We start from the raw sequence: 9,435 nt of genomic DNA, 5'->3' as shown, positions 1-9,435 counted from the left end.
TCCAATTTTCCCAATATCTACAAGAGACTTGATTCAGTTTTTATTACCCTTCAGGGTGACGTCAGATGTTCAAGCAGTACTGCTCAAACTCTTGCGAGAGGCTTAGCAGAAAAAGGGTCAGTGTCAGATAAAGAATAACAGCATTTGAATCAGAAGTTATTATGATGCTTGGGGAGACTGCGGAGGAGAGTTGCTGAGTAAAAATGAAAGAGAGCTTTTACATCACAAAGCAGAGAGAAAGTCGACATGGGAAATAAAACGAGGTGAGGAGGATGAGGAGTGCAGTGAGAAACTGAAGGCTTTTAAGCCAAATAGCTGGTTCACAGTGTAAAGGAGGGAGGGAGGGAAGAGATGTCAGATGGATGAGAGGAAAACAGAGCCGGGGATTAATGGATGTGTGTAAAATGAAACTAGACTACCATTCCACAGCAGGAGTAGACTAGCAGAACTGCTTAGGTCACACTTGGAACTGTGCCACCTTTTTTTGTCCCTTCCCGTCTCTCCTTGTTTTCCTGTGCTCTTTCCAACACCAGCTCCTTTTCTTCTCCTCATCCCTTCCCTTTCATCCCCTTTTCTCTGCCTCCCTCCCTCAACCTCCCCTGCGGCTGTCCTGTGACGCTGAACAGACGTGGAGGTTAACATCACTGAGAGGATGGAGGGGAAGGCGTGAAGCAGAGCTAACTGTGGGTGTGGGCTCAGACATAAATAGAAACTGACCTATCATGAACACGCACTGCTGCATAACATTAATAGACACTTAACTAACCTAAATGTACATACATCTGTATTTAGCAAAGGTTGCATTAAAACAACCTGTTTTTATTTTTTTTTTTTTGTTTATGTCGAAGGTTTAAAATAAAATGGCAACAACTGCAGCTTTACTGAGTACGATGTCCCTGAAGTGCTCTCCTCTTTTGTCTCCTCCCTTGTAAGTTTTCTCCCTCTCTTAACAAGAGGAAGCGTAATCAGACATCTCAGGTGTGCTCAGCATGGTTGTACTCTGCTTTATCCACCAGCACAGGTGCACAGGGACAGATCAAGGTTAGGGGTGTAATGATACACAACATTTGTGGGGTGGTACCTGGTTTCTCATTCGGTGTAGTCACAGTTGGCTTGTTACAGCACAACACCACCAAGCCCCCACAACCCTGCATACAGTCAATAAGAAAAGAGTGTAAGCTGCTTACTTTGAGGTATAAAATAAAATAAATGTTCATTTCATTTTTCTCTTAATGTCAGGAATGCAAGTTCAGCTTGTGCATGTGCAAGTTATCAGAAGAAGACCAACCTATCATCTCCAGACGAAGTGTCTTTATGTAACATCAACCAGCTTTGACACATTTACATAACCCAAGTTTTTCTACTGTGTAGAAGTAACCAACAGCAAAGCCTGTTGGAAGACAGTATCTGTACATTCAGGACCCAAATGTGATCAGGCCAAGCTCATCTGATACATACACCGGCGTAATCACAGGTTCTGGCAGCAAAGACGCTGATTAAAGTATGTAGCGTGAGCACATCACGCAAGCCTCAAGGAAAGCTAGCATGTTAAAGCTTATGGACAAAAATGGCGCACTGTAAAAACGTTCCAGGTGGAGGTTGTGTTCTCGTGTTGTTCTGAAAGTGCAGGCGCATCAACTTCTCACTGTAATTGTTTGTCTCACAGTGCGCACGGAGCCGAGGTGCAGTTAAAGCCAATGCACTTAAAATCCCCAAACAAGTTTAACATGGAATAAAATGGTTAAGAAAACCCCTGTTAAAAAACAAGTACACACAAATATACACACAGATGTAAGGGATAGTATGCACTACACAAATAAGGGGGAAAAAGGCGATTTTCAGCCATTTTTGTGTGTTTGAAGGCACAACACATTGACCCGGAATCTAAAACAGCTTATTGATCTCAGAGGGATTGAAAGAGTAAATAACAGACGGATCCTTGTACTGCTGCTAATCCCATTTAGCTACCCCCAATACTGTGGTATATGGCCTGAGCCGGGTAGACTAATGACAAAATGCACTGACTGTGGTGAAGGTCTATTTTTAAACTGAAATTGTTACATAATTAAGAGTGAATCGATAAGTCAATTGAAGGAGAAAGAAGAAGAGCGACTTAGCTCAGATGTAAACATGTTAACAACCCCCGAGAGGGCGGTGTGCATGCACTGTCTTTTCATCACCTTAAACACTTCCCTCTTTCTTTCCCTCTCTCTCATGAACACGTACAGACACACATGATAACAAACAGAGCTCCCTACTTACCAACAACAATGAAATGAACATTAATTCCTACATCTACAGAGGGGCCTTGGACCAATATAAGCAAAGCAGTGAACTGGTGAGGTAGGAAATTATGTACATATTCACCTCATTTCAATCTCGTTTGTCATTTTATTTCCAGAAAAAACAAATAAACAAACACCCCCACCACCACCCCCCGAAAAAAGCCCATCTGTGTTCAGTAATTATTCACATTATGCTAAATTATTTAAATGAAAGCAATGAGCAGCTCCAGTTGGTGTTGTGTAATCTGTTTCTCTCTTTTGAAAATGGACTATTATTGACAGTGTTATTACAGACAAACTGATAACAAAATGATTATGCAAGAATGCACGTGGATGGAAACACAACACATTAAAAGACAGTTGTAACACTGCACATGGTTTGTTAGAGGTGCACGGTCTCATTGCTTGCTATTGATCTGTGTTGCACTGCTGTAAATAAAGCTTTGGTGAGGTTTCTGTTGAGTGCACAGTTCTTTACGTGTGCAGAAAAAATGCATTTGAGCTGCTGTGAGCCTAACAATGGAGTCTTACATTTAGCTAATACACTGCATAGTTGTTGCAGGATTTAATTTTAGTGTTCAGTTTAAAGGAAGTTTAAGATTTTTTATAACTTTTTTTTTTTTTTTCAAAGCTAAGCTAATCGGCTGTTGATTTTAATGAACAGATGTGAGTGGCATCGATCTTCTTATCCAATAAAACTCCAATAACTGAACAAACGCTTTCCAAAATGTCAAGCTAATCCTTTAGGATAAAAAAAAAAACACCAGAAAATGCTAGAGACTGAAAATGGAGTTAGGCTACCTTTTTTTGTGTAGCAAACAATATTTGCAGAACTTTTTTTCACATCTATCACAGCAAACAGACAGAAAAAAGGTTATCAAAAAAACTTCCATCCATCCATCGATTTTCATCCGCTCATCCTAGTCAGGGTTGTTGGGGGGAGGGGGTGGAGCCTAATCCAGCTGTCATATTGCAAGAGGTGCGGTGAATCCTTGAGAGGTTGTAGGGCTAACACAGAGAGACGGGCGACCTTTCACGCTCATTCATACCTAGAATCACCAATTACCCTAACTCTACTAAGTGTATGTCTTTGGACTGTGGGAGGAAGCTGGAGTACCGGGAGAGAACCCATGCAAACACGCAGGGAACATACCAACTCCACATGGAATGGCACTAGCCAGGTGGTGGATTTGACTGGACTTGCAGTGCTAACCCCCACACCATTGTGCTTCCCAGAACAGTATACCTGTTTTTACATTTTTTAAATCAAGTTTAACATTATTATTCAATGTTGCTATTGTTGTGTAAATGTAAAGAAAATGAGAAAAAAAAATGACAAGTGGATGCATATTGGAAAATCTTATTTATGTTCAGTCATGATGATTAATGGTGGCCTTTAACTGTCACTTGCTACAATCAGCTGACTTCAGAGGGAGCAGCACAACACTGGAGAATTCTTTGTACTTTTGATTTTTATTGCGTAAAAGCACATGAACAGGATGGTAAAGTGCAATTTACATTCAGACCAGAAACAAGTGTGCACTAACACCACCCCAACTGTTTGCAAGCATCTGCAAAGACAAAACGCTAACACAAAACTGCAGTAATGTTAAATGTGGGTGCCGACCCCATCCAAACAACTAAAACTTGGTTTTCAAAAGGTAACAAAAGAAGTGATTAACAGTTATGGTACTATTTCCCCTGTGGCCACAGCATTTTTCTGTGAAGTGCTCTTTGGGCTGGGTTTCAACTTCGCTGCACAGTAAAGAGTGTATGTGAAGAAAGTCTTAGTGAAAACAATCTGCATTTCAGCTTTAGCCATGGCACTTTTTAGAGTGTGGTGACTTTGTGTTCATACTTAAAGACCAAAAGAAATGACTGTGTATCATTATAGGATTTATTGCCATTCTTCTCATGTGAAACATAACAGGAACAAAATTCAGATTCTGAGGTCCCTTCGGCACAAGTTGCAAAAGAGACTATGTACGCTGATCTGAGTGTTTCTTTTCATTCACCTCTGTTTATACCCCACTCTGCATTTAATCATTAGTTATCATTAATCTATGTCTCTCTTCCACAGTGTGTCTTTTGTCCTGTCTCTCTCCCCTCGGCCCCAAAGGGTCGCGGCAGATGACTGCCCCTCCCTGAGCCTGGTTCTGCTGGAGGTTTCTTCCTGTTAAAAGGGAGTTTTTCCTTCCTACTGTCGCCAAGTGCTGCTCATAAGGGGGTCGTTTTGACTGTTGGGTTGTTTCTGTATTGAATTGAATTGAATTGAATTACAGTGTACACAAATGGAAACTGGACACAAGCAAACAGTCACACAACTTAAGACAAAAATGCAGGAGAGTTTGCATACGATACAATGAAGAACTTAGGAAGTGACCCCCAGAGAAGCAATTTGTCATACACTTCCTTTTGCCACCTTAGAGCCTATTATATATCTTAATTGCAAAAATTTTATGAATGTTCATATTTATATTTTGTAATGTTCACTTTTGTTGAGAAAGCTCTTAATAAATCTACTCATGTCAGCAATTAACACATTTTTGTCCACCCTCTCATCGCACTGTCCACCCTGTAATTTTTCAGTTTTTTGAAAATACTCAAGTTATCGTCACAAGTTAGTAAAAGCTTTTTACATTTTCTTAATAAACTAATCACTGCCAAATAATATTGTTTGAAAAACTGATCAGATCACGATTTTTAGAGATTTTATTTAAAAAGGAAAACACAGCTATCACAGATTCTCTGAAGACACACACAATTTGCAATTATTTCACTATTTTCAGAAGCCTTATTTTACCAAATAAATACTATTATTGAGCAAGGGACAAACTAGCTATCAAAAAATGTGCATTGTATAATCACGTTGTTATGAAAATGTATGTATTTTCATTTGAATTTGTCCATGACAGGGTGGACATATTTTACAATAGATAAAAAAAATAGAATAAATAACTAGATAGGGATTATAATAGAGATTATAATAGATTTGATTATAATAGGGATTTATGTAACCTAAGGTTTATGTCATTAACTGCTAATTACATGATGATGAATTGCTGCCTACAGGTAGAACATGATCTTCATTTTCCCATGACATTGCGATCTAAATGGGAAGCTTTTGTTTCAGTTGCAGAAAGCAAAGGGATCCTCAAAGTTTGTGTATTTCTACTCTTTCCCCAAACTAATTGGAACTGGGTCTAAGTGTGTTTTTGAATGGAAACATTAACAGCAGCTGTGGCTAAAACTTAATCAAAAGAGCTACAGTCTGCTTGCAGCATACTTTATATTTAATGCTTGCTCCAGACATCTTAAACCAAATCATATATGTAGTTATAAACAGTGGTATCAGTCTGGCAGCTGCCAATTCACAAAAATGATGGCATTACAACAGAGTGGTAGTGCACTGCTTTTGGAGTCATCAAGATGCAAGCAAAGCCAGCACTCAGTATTTAGCTCTAATGAGCCTCTGACTTTGAGGCACATCAATGAGGCACCTCATTCATAATAAAGAGCTTCAGTCCCGCGGGCAGCAGCTAAATGAACTGGGACCAAATGCAGGCAAACAGTTTAGTCTGCTCCCTCAGCTCTGTGAGCACTGGCTGTGATAATTAACCACACAACTAAAATCCAGAGTCATATTGTAGGTAGCTTAGCAGACACAGGAGATACACATGGGGTGGCAACATGTAAACACATGATGCAGGACAATTAGGCTGATAGATGACCATTGACTAATACAACCAGCTTATGAGTCAAACTGGGATAAAAAGAATCAAGATTAGAGAAACAAACAAACAAATACTTCTCCCTTCCTGTCGTGCTTACAAAACCGCTGATTAAATCTCACCTCAGGCTGAGGATTTGGCCCTCAAGACCCGAGAAATAATAATCTAACACAAGGCTTATGGGAGGCAAAGTGTGGAGTTAATTAAACACGTAGCAATTTAAAAAATTATCTTACACAACAGACAACTTATATACAGTGCCATGTGGATCCCAAAAATAAATTTAGCATTTTGTAACATACTCTCTCCAAATCTCCTGAGAAATGATCAATGGATCAGCTTTGCAAGTCTAATATCCGGAACAAAGCACACACGAGGATTAGCAGTGTTTATCATCATTATCCTAACGGTCCCCATCCAAATGAAATGAATTCTGGGAACTTGGCTGCCAGTGTTTGAATATGGGCACACAGCAGTGACGAGACCATCGCAAACACCTCCATTGAAGTAGTGATGGATGGTATCTGTGCAGGTCATTGCTGTTGGTGATTGATCAGTCAGGCCAATGATCTGAGTCACAGCAAATGTGACAGAGATGGGGGTGGGGGTGGGGGGTGTACGTGGAAGGGTGAAAGAGGTGCAAGACAGAGTTATTCATCATGCGGCAGTCACAAGGATGTGGAGAATGCCTTCATTCCCATTTCCTTGATTTCTAATTGAAAATTTGTGTACAACAGTGGTTAGTGGAATTTGCCAGAGACTTTAATGTACCTTTAATTATGCCAGCCAGAGCAGACTGTTTTCCTCCAGAGCTGCACTGTTAAACTGAATAAACTTACCCCAAAATGTTACTCTGACAATGTTACATTAAAAAATGTGAGTTCCTGGTGACTTTATGCAAAACAACGTAGAACAACGTAGACCTGTAGACTATAGGGAAGCACTGTCAACAGCCTTGCTCTTAGCTGTAAAGACGTGGAATAAAAGGCATTCACTGACATTTAGTATTCAACTCAAATTTTTATATGGTTTCAGTTTGTCATTAAAAATCAGAATCAATATTTTTTATGTAATGAAATGTGAGGTTTTAAAGCTGTTACTCATGGGATTCGGTGCATGTGATCTGTACCCATTACAGACTGCCTTTACTTCTCTTGTATCCTCACCCACATGAGCTCTTTACTTTGGTGACTAAGAATGTGAAACTCTCAGCCTACCATGACTCACTAATTGACCTCAACGTGGGGTTCGAGAAAGTAAGATAAAATTGCTCCATTAGCGGCTCTGGAAACGGCAACCCTGCTGTGATTACTGTTATTCTGTTCTGAAAAATCATTTCTGAGTTCTGTTTCTGGGAACATGTTAGCATGAGTAATACATTATTCAGACTTTACATAAGTTTAACTTTGCACCCACTGGACAGGTATTGTCATGTGAGGAAAGGTGGAATTAAGATACCAGGGTATCAACACAATACCTGTATTTTAACATTGTTTTTGTCTGTAATGTGGCATTGTTATTATGATAATAGTATTTCATTTGACAGATTACCTCTCGTACGCTTAGGTGATGCATTAGGAGCAGTTGGTCACTTTGAGCTTGATATTCTAAATATGCATTTAGTTGTAATACTTTGATTACTTGTTTTGTTTTTCTGTGGAGTGATTTAAATTTTTTGGTTAAATTGTTGCTTTTAGCTACTTCTGTCGTGCGGCACACTGGCCTGCCTTTTGTTGCAAACAAATCACAAAGTCCCTTTTTGAAGCATCAACCTGGATGTTTCAGTTGACAGACTTTTAACTTTATGAACTCCCGACGTCACTCGGTCGGGGCAGATCTGACTGTGAAACCGAGGGACACTGCCTGCTGGTGGTGACTTGTCAATCACATTGTCAGCGGCATCCGTCTTTTGTGTACAGTCTATCCTCCTAACTTATGGTATCTTCTGAAATATACTGTTACCTTACACTAGCATGCCAATCAAATCGGTAAGCTCGACTTGTTTATCAGTTAACTAAAAGACTCAAATGATGTCGCTGTGATCTGTTATTATTGTTATAATTATTACAGATTAAAGGATTTCTTTCAAGGCACTGAAATACTCCAATCAAATTTTTTACACACTCACAACTCCTGCACTTAAACTGCACACACACACACACACACACACACACACACACACACACACACACACACACACACACACACACCACACACACACACACATTTGTGTATGACCCAGCAGCTGTGACACAGTACTCTACTGTTCTGGTATTGTAAACCTCCTCTGTCAGGTTGAGCTAGAACATTGAGGACACAACAGTTTACAAAAAAAAAAAACCTGTGCAGAGGCTGAAAGATTCAGGTCAGGTCTGCAGACGGAACAAGGAAGTCTGAATCTGCTATAAACTGGCCCCCTGCAAGAGAAAGATACACTCAGGTTGTGCTCTCCTCAATAAAATTTGTCAAGTCATTCTCAAAACCTACAAAACGTACATCTTTCATTTTAGTATGCACATGTCCCACATTGATTTTTCACTAATCAGATTTTTACAAATACTTTTTCTATGTTCAGTGCACATATGTATTTTGTCATGTAATTGCCCTGACATTTAACATGCAAAAGACCTCTATCTGCTTAGGTATTACAAATAACAGTTACATTTATCACTGTAATAACTCTTTATGGATGAATGAGATTGTATTTCTCTTTCGTCCTTCATACAAACCCTCAATATTTTATTCAGTTGATTAACTCTGAGAGGAGGACAATGTACTATCAGAGGAAGTGGTTCAAATAAATAAAGATTTATACACAGAGAGTTGCAGTTATGGTCAGGTCTATGCGGCCACTTAGGCCTAAAATAGCATGAGTAGGCGGGATATTTATGAAGCCTAGGCCTTCACCTTCTGCTCTGAGCGAGTCCTGATGAAGAGCTAGAAAACGGGGAGGTTACTGTACAGATCTGAGAGATGATTGCAGATTCGATACACTGAACAGTACTTCATCAGTCTACAAGCAAATGTTATATATAATTTTTATTATAAATCCTCATAGTGTTCATCAACCCTCACAAAAATGGTTGCGTACACACTTGTCCCTGAAGCTGTTTTTTGCCTGCTATATGCAGATTTACTGTCTTTTCAAAATAAAGTTTGTGCTAACTCTACTACTGATGCACCAGTATGAATAATCCATTCTGTTTTATTCGGCTACCTTTATCTCACTGAGACATATGAATCACCCTGGGCTCTGGCTCCCAAGTGAATGTGTTTTTATCTGCCTGTTGTTCTTGTGCTTTTCTTGGAAATTTCTTCCCCTCTCCAGTGGTCCCTACTCTCTCATCAATGTTCCCGGCGCACTTTCTTCCCCCAGTCATAACCACCTCCCACTGTTGGTAGCAATAGATATTTGGGGC

Source organism: Archocentrus centrarchus, chromosome 4 (assembly GCF_007364275.1).
Source record: "Archocentrus centrarchus isolate MPI-CPG fArcCen1 chromosome 4, fArcCen1, whole genome shotgun sequence".
In the NCBI taxonomy this organism is placed as follows: domain Eukaryota; kingdom Metazoa; phylum Chordata; class Actinopteri; order Cichliformes; family Cichlidae; genus Archocentrus; species Archocentrus centrarchus.
The sequence above is the reverse complement of the archived record's forward strand: the minus strand, read 5'-3'. Positions refer to the sequence as shown.